Raw genomic sequence first — 11,366 nt, 5'->3', positions numbered from 1 at the left:
TTTGTTTTTTGTTTTTTTTTGAGAAGTTTTCGCTATAGGGCGAGTACGCTCACCAGACAGACAGAGAGAGACATAGCGACAGAAAGCAAGAAATCACCCCCCAGAGGGGATGGTCACGCTGCAATCCCTTCTCCTCCATTCTCCTCCCGGGATCTTGGGCACGCACGCACACGCGCCCGGCGTGAGTTCTAAGCCACCGAGTCCGGCACGTGAACTGCGGTTGACTACGTGGGAGTCCAGCGACATAGCCATTACGCTAACTGCTGGTTCCCTTGGGTCTAGTCTTGCTTGGCTGCCACTAACTTGCTATGATACTGTGGATGAGGCACTTCTCTTGTAAGTCTCAGTTTCCTGCTCTGTAAACTGAGGCTGGAGACTGTGGCCTCTTTTCTCGTTCTGGCAATCTATCATTCTATAAGAGAGAAGATTCAAGTATCCATCAGGAAAATGAGACGTTTCTGCCTCATACCTTCTCTGGGACACTGCAGAAGGTGCTGCCCTGTAGATTCTGACTTACTCATGCAGGCTCAACTAAAAGGAAAAGTGAGTCTCTGTAGCAGGTCTCTTAAAGTGCCAAACTCAGGGCCAACAGGTGGCAAGGTGGTTGGGGCGCTGGACTCCCACTTGGCTGACAGTGATTCAAGTCCCATAGCTGACAGCTTGCTTTCTCACTTTTCCTCTCTCTCGTGCGCACACATGCCCTATAACAAACTTAAAAAAAATTATAATAAAATAAATCATTTAAAGTGCCAAATTCCTCCACTTAAGAGGAAAAGTTAAGGAGGTGTTCTAACTCTAAACCCTGAATCTTAATGAAGCTGATAGGAGAATGAAGGCAGTTACGGGACAGAAAGAGGCAAGAGCAGGCCCCTCTACTCCCAAAACTAAGCACACACTTAGTTCTGCCCTAGAGAGCCCCATACAAGCAGCAGCTGCTAATCCAACACAACTGTGTGTGGATGAGAAGAAAGCAAGGACATGTATAAACCCTTGTGCAGCACTAACATACATGTCCAATCAATGCTGAAACACTCCTCTTCTCTCCTGCTTTATGTCTATCCATGCCTATAAGAGGCCATTGCAGGAGGAGACACAACATCCCAGCCTTTTCCCTCCCCAAAGTCGGCAAGGAAGAGACAGTGAGACAGGAGCTACTTGGCTTCCTATAAATTGTTTTGTCCTTCCTCACAGCTGCAATCAGAAGCTAAGGGCTCCCGCAGGCCTTGTTCTGATCTGCTGCAGGCGATGGAGGGTTTTTGAAACGGAGAGGACTTGGCTGCGGCCCCGTTTTCAGCTGCCGTTGGGGCTGGCTAATGGGCTCATTCGGGAAGACCCCCGCCCGCCGCACTAAAGAGTCCCCCGCCGACCCTCTCCCCAGTCCCAACCCAATTAATAAATGGGGGCTCCCACTTTATGGCTCTGGGAGCAAGAACCAGAGATACAAATGACCCCTAGGGAGGGACAGAAAAAGGCCTTCCAAGAATGAAGCCAGAGAATTGTGCATCCACAAGCACATGCTGCCACAGGCTAGTCATATTCCATTTTCAGAGCTTTAAAGGGGAAGAAACTAGCAAAAAAGTCTTATTTCTTTTCCCATATCCAGAGTAGGATAGCATTCTTGAAGTCTGTGGGCACATCCCAGCAGAGCAGACTGTTGCCTGCTTCTCCAACCTGAAAAGGGTAGGGGGCAGGTTATGTGGACACAGTGCATGCTCCACTATTCTCCAGGGCAGTGCCCCCTCGACTCTGCAATACTAAACACAGGAACATCCCACCAATTGGGAAGCAGTAATCAATACTTGCTACTTCTTAAACACAAAGCAGCTACCTCTTATCAACAACAGCATAGATATCCCAGGATCATCTTGAGGTTTCTTCCCCTTTCCCTTCACATCCAAGCTATTATGATCAAGCCTTGATGAGGCATACTATGGACCCACTTCCTTTCATTTGGTTGCCCCTGTCTTATTCTTGTGAAAGCCCTCACTGCCTCATGTCTAGGCAGTAATATCCTAGCACATTTTTCTGCTTCCTTGACCCAATTCAGCTACAAAAGTCTTCAACATCATTTTCATTTCACCATGCTCTGCTCCCTGCTACTATTTACCAGATCAAATTCAAATTCAAATTCCCCATTCGGCCAACAAGACTGCTCCTCCAATTTAATTTCCTAGTATCCCTGTCCTGGACCATCTCAGTCCATTCACTCCTTCTGCCCCAAAGACAAATAAGCCCTCTTCTATAAATCTCCCACCTCTGGTCAAGTTCTTTTTGTTCCATGTCTGTCTGTTACATGTCCAAAGAATCATTTCTGATTAAGTACAGTTTTAAAAATTACTTCTGTGCTTTCGCTCTCTCTTATTAGGGTACCATTTTATTATAACCTGCATTAGTGTGCTGGCTTATAAATATTGATTTCCCACACCCCACTCAAGTGTAAGACTCATCTCTCTCACCAGACCCAGAAGATTCCTGAAGGTGGGACCTTTCCCCAGTCTTCTCCCATGGAAGTTTTCCTACACTCCAATGACAGAAGTCTGCCAATGTTACTGTTCTCCACTGAAGCAGCCCTCATGATATAACTCTTGAGGAGCACTTTCTTATTCTGCCCATTTTCAGACAGCCACCTGCCCCAAACTTGGCACTGAGTCTTTCCAAAATTACAGATTGCTTTATGACTTTAAAATATTACAACACAAAAGAAAAACAAGCATAGTCACCAAAAACAAACAAATAAGAAAGATTTCCTTGATCCAGAGTATAGTAATGCTATTTTCTTTTAAGGTACCTTTGGATTGAGAAGCCTTGTTTTGTCCCCTATTTCTAAAATTAGTCCTATATTCTCAGATTTCTAGAAGGAAAGTCAATCCTAGAATCAAGAGTAATCCTGTTCCCTACCACACCTGCCTCTAGTCATCACACTTTAGAAAGTCTCTAGGGATGGGGGGCTGGCAGGGGGGCGTGGTAGTTAAGGGTGCGGGACTGCCACATGATTGGCTGTGGTTCGAGTCCTGGATCTGGCAGCTTGCTTTTTCACTTTCCTTCTCTCTCTCCCACTCTGTCCTTCTCTGGTCAAAACTTAAAAAACAAATACCATCTCAGTCCATTCACTCCTTCTGCCCCAAAGACAAATAAGCCCTCTTCTATAAATCTCCCACCTCTGGTCAAGTTCTTTTTGTTCCATGTCTGTCTGTTACATGTCCAAAGAATCATTTCTGATTAAGTACAGTTTTAAAAATTACTTCTGTGCTTTCGCTCTCTCTTATTAGGGTACCATTTTATTATAACCTGCATTAGTGTGCTGGCTTATAAATATTGATTTCCCACACCCCACTCAAGTGTAAGACTCATCTCTCTCACCAGACCCAGAAGATTCCTGAAGGTGGGACCTTTCCCCAGTCTTCTCCCATGGAAGTTTTCCTACACTCCAATGACAGAAGTCTGCCAATGTTACTGTTCTCCACTGAAGCAGCCCTCATGATATAACTCTTGAGGAGCACTTTCTTATTCTGCCCATTTTCAGACAGCCACCTGCCCCAAACTTGGCACTGAGTCTTTCCAAAATTACAGATTGCTTTATGACTTTAAAATATTACAACACAAAAGAAAAACAAGCATAGTCACCAAAAACAAACAAATAAGAAAGATTTCCTTGATCCAGAGTATAGTAATGCTATTTTCTTTTAAGGTACCTTTGGATTGAGAAGCCTTGTTTTGTCCCCTATTTCTAAAATTAGTCCTATATTCTCAGATTTCTAGAAGGAAAGTCAATCCTAGAATCAAGAGTAATCCTGTTCCCTACCACACCTGCCTCTAGTCATCACACTTTAGAAAGTCTCTAGGGATGGGGGGCTGGCAGGGGGGCGTGGTAGTTAAGGGTGCGGGACTGCCACATGATTGGCTGTGGTTCGAGTCCTGGATCTGGCAGCTTGCTTTTTCACTTTCCTTCTCTCTCTCCCACTCTGTCCTTCTCTGGTCAAAACTTAAAAAACAAATAAAGTTAAATAAAATACTTTTTTTTTTTTTTAAAGAAAGTCTCTGGGAATGGAGAAGTAATTCATGAGTCTCTTTCAAGTGTTTGACAAATACTTCCTTAGAGTAACCTCACTCTCTGACTCTTCCTTTCCTCCAGGTTAGCCCTGTGTGGTTAGAGAGGAAAAAGTGGTCTACCATTCCCCTTTATCTCCTGCCATTCCCCTTCATCTCTTTATTGCTCAGGATAATGAGAAGGATTTTCCTTTTATTCTTTCCATCTCTCAGTCTCAAGGTGCTTAAGAATCAAAACAAAGTACTTAGACCAGTGCCTGGCACATAGAAGGTACCCAACAAGGTTAATTCCCTTTCTTTCCCTTCTTGCTCCCAGTACCATAGGTTTTTTCACCTTTCTTGGCCTGTTTTTTAACTGGCCAAAGATGGCACTGAACAAACAAATGTCCTTCTGTCACTCTAACATTCTGTGACTAATTTACAGACTCTATAGTTTGTTCTTCTATGTATTGCCCTTGGCTGGATCTAAAACAAGGGGAAAAGGAATAATATGAGCTTCCAGTTTGACCTAATACATAAAATCACTTGCAGGAGAGTTTTAATATTCGAAAAATAAAAATGACTTAACACGATGCAACAATGTTATTCCCTCTTATTTCTGAATTATCCTCTTAAGCTATGTAGATAGCAATGCTAAGCAAATGTGTGTGTGTGTGTGTGTGTGTATATATATATATATATATATACACACACAAATAATTTGCTTAATATATTTGCTTATATTCTCTAGCTTCCCTAGGGAAAATGTCTTCATAGTATCCCAAAGCCTAATGCTTCTAGGACTATTCTCTAACCCTAAAGGGGAACTCTTGACTCACGACAGTGCTTTAACTGTGGCTTCCCATTTTACAAAATCAGTTGTGAACCTCTATGGAAATTATACCCTGAATTTCACTAGCCTAAACATAATTTCCCCCCACCCATTATCCCTCTCTTTCTCAGCAACTGTACCCTAAGTCTCCCTCTATAGCTCAACTACCAGACTGTGCTAGTCCCCTATTTCCACCTCCTTCTTTTATTACTTTATTTTATATGAGACCTTTGGTTTCCTAATAGAAATTGCCAGTACCAGTACAAGGTCAAACTTGTTCCTGAATTTAAAAAAGGGATCTGAAACTTTAGGTCTTTATTCGGCTTTCTTCTGGGACCAAACGCATTAAAAACTGCATTAGCCTTGGTGCAGAGGGTTGTCCACAGTTGATTCTCATCCAGGGTGTCCCTCTTTAGGCACTGTTATAGTTCTAAGATAGAGGGAGAATTCCTTTCTAGAAAGAGTCTATCAGATAAGCTTCTAAAATAGGGCTTAGATACCTTCTAACATCCAGTCTTTGTTCTTCACTTAGCTGTGACTGCTACATTGTGGCCTTTAAAAAGTTTTAGCTCTGGCTGCTACACTGTGGCCTTTTAAAATACTTCTACAAGTTGGGACCAGCAGTTAGTGTAATGGCTATGTCGCTGGATTCCCATGTAGTGGAATACAGATCAAGTTCTGGACCTAGTGGCTTAAATTCATGCCAGGTGCATGTGCATGCGTGCCCAAGATCCCAAGGAGAAGGGATGCAGTGTAGCTATCCCCCCTGGGGGGTGATTTCTCGCTTTCTGTCCGTTTCTCTCTGTCTTTCTGGCAAGCGCACATGCCCTATAGCAAAAACCTAACCAAAAATAAATAAATAAAAATAAATAAATAAATGATTTCTACATGCTGCTGCCTTCAGGGGTGGCTTGGTTTGTATAAAACTTTTCCCTTTGGAACCATCAACACAATCTTTAGTTTACAGTCATGTCAGAGCAAGGCATCCTAAAATCCACCCATTTCCAGATTCTTAGGGCCCCACAGCTAAGTGAATTTACTTCATGACTATACTGTCTTATTTCAGAGGTATGCTATAGCTGAGGGCTGCATATTGAGAAAGCTTCACTAACAATTACCCATCCAAAGGGTATCTTTCAGCCTTGGACTACCAGTTTCTGAAATAAGAGAGAAAGCTGGAGCAAGCCAGTTGGTCAAAGTGTTTTGACACGTCAGTGATTAATCACTAGGGATTCAAAGCAGCCCTTATCTGCTTTCTCTTGGATAACAGAGCCCTCTTCTCACCAAGCTTTACTTCCCACAGATACCATCTGCAACTGACTCTGAAATGTCATCTGCAAAAGCAGCAATCCTAGGATATAGGAGATGATGATGAAGGGGTAAAGGTGGAAAGAGGGGAAGCAAGACGACTAAAGGATGACCCTGCCTTTCCTGACCAGTAAAAGAATCTCTCACACCTTGCATAGCATGAATTAAAAGCACCTTTCATAACTCTTGGTAGTAAGAAATCATGATTATTTTGCCTTCTTCACCTCTCAGAACTTGAGGATCCAGACAGACATTTATTTTCTTAATTGCCTCTCATTACCCTTCAAAACTACGAACAGCATTAACTCTAAATACCCAGCAAGATTAAGTGAGCAAAACCTACAGAAGGAATAAATCATCCTTAGATGGTAAGTAGGGAGAAGACAGAAAAATAAGAAATGCAAAATGGATGGATGGGAGTTGTATCTGATGAGGAGGGGTAGAGTACCATTAGTAAATTCCTTCAGGTGCTGTACTCCATTAAAGTCTTCCAACCCTGGCTTGGAGTAATCTCTCACTCATCTGGAGAGTAATCCCAAAGTTATAGGAACACTAGCGGTGCTTGCACAAATGAGAAACATCACACCTGGACAGTAAAATTAACCAAAGTGTCTGGGAATGCTCACCTTTTCTCTCAGGACAACCAGAAAACTCAAGCAGTTTCACATTTCCTTTGGAATGGTTATTTCCTCACTTAAGAAATTTCACATTCCCATTCCACTTAGCCTTTCAGAATGACTTAACTGAATAAAGCCACTCAAAATCTGAACAATCTGGGACAATCTTTAATAATGAAAAGTCCAGTTCAGCACCAAAAGTATTAACTTCCTGAGGCATCAACCTTACCATAGTTAAGGAAGCATGTCTGGGAAAAGATGGCGTCTAAGAAATTTAGTCACTGTATGGTAAGGTTTCTAGTCAGAAATGGCCTTTGTGTGTGACAGAAATCCAGGTTAGTTAGATCCTCAGTCTTGAGGCCTAGAATTGAAAAGATAGTCACTTCTACAAAGTGGAAACAATACTCTCTGGTAGGCTTAAGTTCATCCCCTTCATAATGAACCTGTAATACATAAAGACCTAAAATTAACTCTCTCAGGAGACTAACCAGGAACACATGATTTCAGGAATTGGAACAATCTTAAACTCTCCATTCTCCTTTTGGGTAAAGAACTGACTTAGCCTACTGGCAAGGGAACACACTTAAACTCCGAAGATTCACAACAAGGCTGGCAACCTTCATGATAACCAGTTTCTAAATTCTACTTCCTCCTGATTAATTTCCCTTGTTTTGGTGTACCTCTAAGCCTTGTATGATTTGCTCACCCCATTCACAATTTCCAGATATTTATCTTCTTTCTTTCTTTCTCCCTCTAGCTACTTGTCATAACTAGGAGGATTATAGCACATAGTGCAAGGGAAAACTTAACCTCAGTACTCTACATGTAAGGGAAGAGAAAAATCAGTTCTCTCCTCAGGTGGAGATGGGAGATTTTTAGAAACAGGAATTTTAACTTTTAAACAACTTTGATTCATTTCCTGGGTTGGCAATGTTAAGTACACTAATCCCCAAGCTGATCTTATTCTATAACAATGTGGGAACTTGAGTGCGGTGGTAAAGAATCTGTGGGTTAAGAGATTATCTTTTGGGTCTAAACAGCCTCTGACTGACTTCCCTTGATGACAGTTGAGCTCAAACCCACTTACCTCTCCTGTCAGGAGGAGTCAGGGTATGTGAAGTGAAGCTCAACTCTTCTGATGGTCTCATAACACCATTATTTCTAACTATTTTCTACTTAAAGAAAAAAAAAAGTTTCATGTTTTCCCCCAACTCATTTTTTATTCTCTAGTTCCTAGTCTAGTGTTTTCAAGCACCTCTTCAAACCCTGAGAACTTTTTTGGGGGTAGTTTATGAATCTTAAGCGATTCTGAGACAGAGAACCCCCAAGATAAAGTGGAGGAAAAATGTTCTTTATACATGATTAGATATGCTAGAGGGTACAGATTAAGAAGTAAATGCAATGGAGCAAAAGTGGTATAGTAACAGGAAATATTTAATTTTCCAATCTCCACTTTCCATTTTTATAAACTGAAAGAAAAAATTTAATATATTACAAAATATCTGTACATAGACAAGGTACACCCGATGGGGGAGGGGGGCAAAAACAAGAGAGAGAAAGGAATACAGTGTCAGGAACCTAAATCAGGGCAAATGAGGTGGCAACTGACACTCCTGATGCAGCATTCTCTCTCAAAACCTGCTGGTAACCATTTCAGCACTGTGACTATATATGCACATTATATACACACACACATACAAGTGGCTGGGTGATGTCTATGGTATAAGCTAACAGAAGTCCTACTTACAAATTTGTGCTAACTGCCCTGCTTTAGACATATATATCTAATGTCATTTTCAAAATCTTTATCGTTCCTATGGACGGTTAAAGAAAAAAAACTAAGGAAACTGGATCAAGCAAATTTGTTTTCAAAACCACAAAAATAATCATGGTCAAACCAGTTCTGCCTCCCATATGAACAGAATCAGATTTCTCATCTGCTCAAAATAATGTATTTAATAGACTTAATATCTTCCATGGTACAATCATTAAAACAAAGCAAAACAAAACCATTTCTGGATGGAATTAATCAGGTTTGTAATTTTCAAATAGTCAGGTGGAAATTCTGCCAAACCTTTACTTCCATCACATTTATAGGTAACATAGCTGAAAAATTAACACTTTTTCTTCCTCCACATATACTCCAGGATTTTAAATAAGTTTTTTCTCTGCTTTTAGAAATTTAAAATTCCCAACCCCCCCCCCCATTTTAAAGGTCAGACTCCCAAAATGGGGGTGGGGTGAGATGGGATCATACATTCACATACACACACTCACACATACACTCACCCCCTTTCCCTAGTAGGAATGGGGAAATGGAGGCTTAAGTATATATTCAGAGTATTTGGCATAATTAAAAATAATGGGTGAGAGAGGGGAAGGAAAACATTATTTATGATTGCTGATAACCAAAATACAATGAAAATATATAGAGAATTTTATTTATATTTGATGGGAAAACAAATTTTTCCACTGAACAGATACTGCTGAAAGTATCCAAGGCTCAGGTTCTTTCATCAAAAACAGGGGAGAGGTCTAGTACCTCAAATTCAAATATTCTAATATAAAAGAGCTTGTCTGAGGACTATGAAGTCAACAGACAGAAGATTCAGATGAACTTTAATGACATTTACCAATAGCATCTCAGCGAGTCTAGCAAATCTAACTGGACCCACTGGCATTAAAAGCCATAACTGCCAAAATGGCTAGAAGGTTTTTCTTTTCTAATAAGTGTTTGGCCCTGAGGGCACAGCCAGACCAAAAACCAGAGAATAATAAAGAAATGCACACACCAATATCTACCTATTTCAGTAATGGGGGAAAACAGTCTTCATGTATCTGAAGAGATTCTTCTTTTATTTCGTTAAAGTTTTTTAAATTATTATTATTAATGCACCTTTCTAAATAAATTTTATTTTTTTAATATAAGAACTTGGCATTAGAACATTAAACTTCACTTGAGTTTTGAAAAACTATTCTCCAAGATGCTGTAGCATATTTGCCCTTTCTTTGTAAAAGGGGGGAGGGGCTAACCTTTTCACAAAACTCTAAGTCTGTGCAGATAAATTACATGACACGTTATCTGTTTTTAAAATACTCTATATGCTGGTACTCACAAAGAAATGGAAGCCAAAACTGAAACACCTCCCAAGTTCTCCCACTCAGAGCACATTGCTTTCCCATTTCCTGTTTATAAGGCGGCAAAGTTCTTGCCAGAAAGCCATTAATTTAACCCCTTTTACCAAAACCAAAACCTCTCTGGAGGAAAAGTCCTAAAATAATTGGCAGGTTATACGTGCTGGGATGTGTATATGTCAATACTGTTCTTTCTCATGGTATGCTGTTTTTAAATTATTTTTTTTAAAAAAGGTATCAGAGGTCTTCACATATCTTCAGAAAAATACCTACCCTGAACTAGGTTACATTTCCATGTATTTTCAGGGTTTTTCTTCTCTTTGACAATACCACAATGCTTTGTTTCAAAGTTTTTTTGTGTGGTTTTTTTTTTTTTTTTTTTTTGGGGTGAGACATAAAAATATATGTGTAAACAATATGCTAACTGCTCTTATTAGCCCTCTAGGTATAGAGGCATCATGACTTAGCTACAGCTCAGCAGCAATGTCCTAGGCTGTCCACATTTACAAATCAACTTCCCCATCAGAACATGATTTTTTTTTTTTTTTTTTTTTTTTATATTCAGAATTGAAGAGTTACAGAGAACAATATAGGAGTTTGAATATCCTTTCCTTTATTAAAAAAAAAAAAAAAAGTAAATTATCACCCCAGATCTTGGGCATCTTAACATTTTTTTTCCCCCAAACAAATGCCTCAGAGGCTGGGAAAGAGGGAGAGAGAGAGGGGAAGGTAAAGAGAATGAATGGGTTAAAAGGAAGAGTGGATAAAGCCTACCTACTTGCCCAAGAATGCCACTTTCTACAATCTGCATTATGTGCAGGGAGAGGGGCATCTTTTGTCAAAGTGGAGCAAGCTTTAAAGATGAGTAATTTATTTGGGAAAAAAAAAAGTATGTTCAAGATGCTCAATGGGAAAAAAAGTATTCACTTAAAAACAAAATATGAGATGGTGGAGAGGAAAACATTTATTTCAATCAGTTAGGCCACTCTGTTTCCCTTAGAGCAAAAGTCTAAGAGCAGCTCAAATTTTGTGAACACTACTCTCTTTAAGAGGAGTGGGGAGATCAAAAGAAGAAACAAACAATCCCCTGAAACAAAAGACCTCCCCCAAACTTCAAAAATCAGAGAGCCTCTCCTGAGCCATCTCAAAACTGAAACTCTTCTTTCTCTCTTCTGCTCAAGAAGTGCAGGCAATGAGCTAATGAAACATTTACTTTTCAATTTAATGACCTTCTCCATATTCTCTACTTGTATCTACTAGGTAGAGCTGAAGTAAATGTTCTGGCGATAGCTCATCCAGGGGGAACTGATGCCAACATCATTATTTTATGTCACCTGCTAGTAGCAATTGAGCATAGAATACAACTGACAGCTTTGCAGGAGCCAAATGCAGAAGATTACCTCACTCTGGCAAATGATTTCATTAAAAGTTCAGAGGACTGGATGAAG

At 40.3% G+C, this 11,366-nt stretch overlaps 1 protein-coding gene across 4 annotated transcripts in view; it reads right to left on the bottom strand.

Annotated features, from left to right (window-relative positions):
• The window catches only part of CDK12 (cyclin dependent kinase 12), a 135,436-nt gene that overhangs the window by 36,591 nt on the left and 87,479 nt on the right, over nucleotides 1-11,366 (bottom strand). The gene's annotated exons all lie outside the window — the stretch shown is intronic.

The sequence above is a fragment of the Tupaia chinensis genome, unplaced genomic scaffold, assembly GCF_000334495.1.
Source record: "Tupaia chinensis unplaced genomic scaffold, TupChi_1.0 Scaffold000477_1, whole genome shotgun sequence".
Classification (NCBI taxonomy): Eukaryota; Metazoa; Chordata; class Mammalia; order Scandentia; family Tupaiidae; genus Tupaia; species Tupaia belangeri.
Note: the sequence above shows the minus strand (reverse complement) of the source record. Positions and strands in the feature narration are given on the sequence as shown.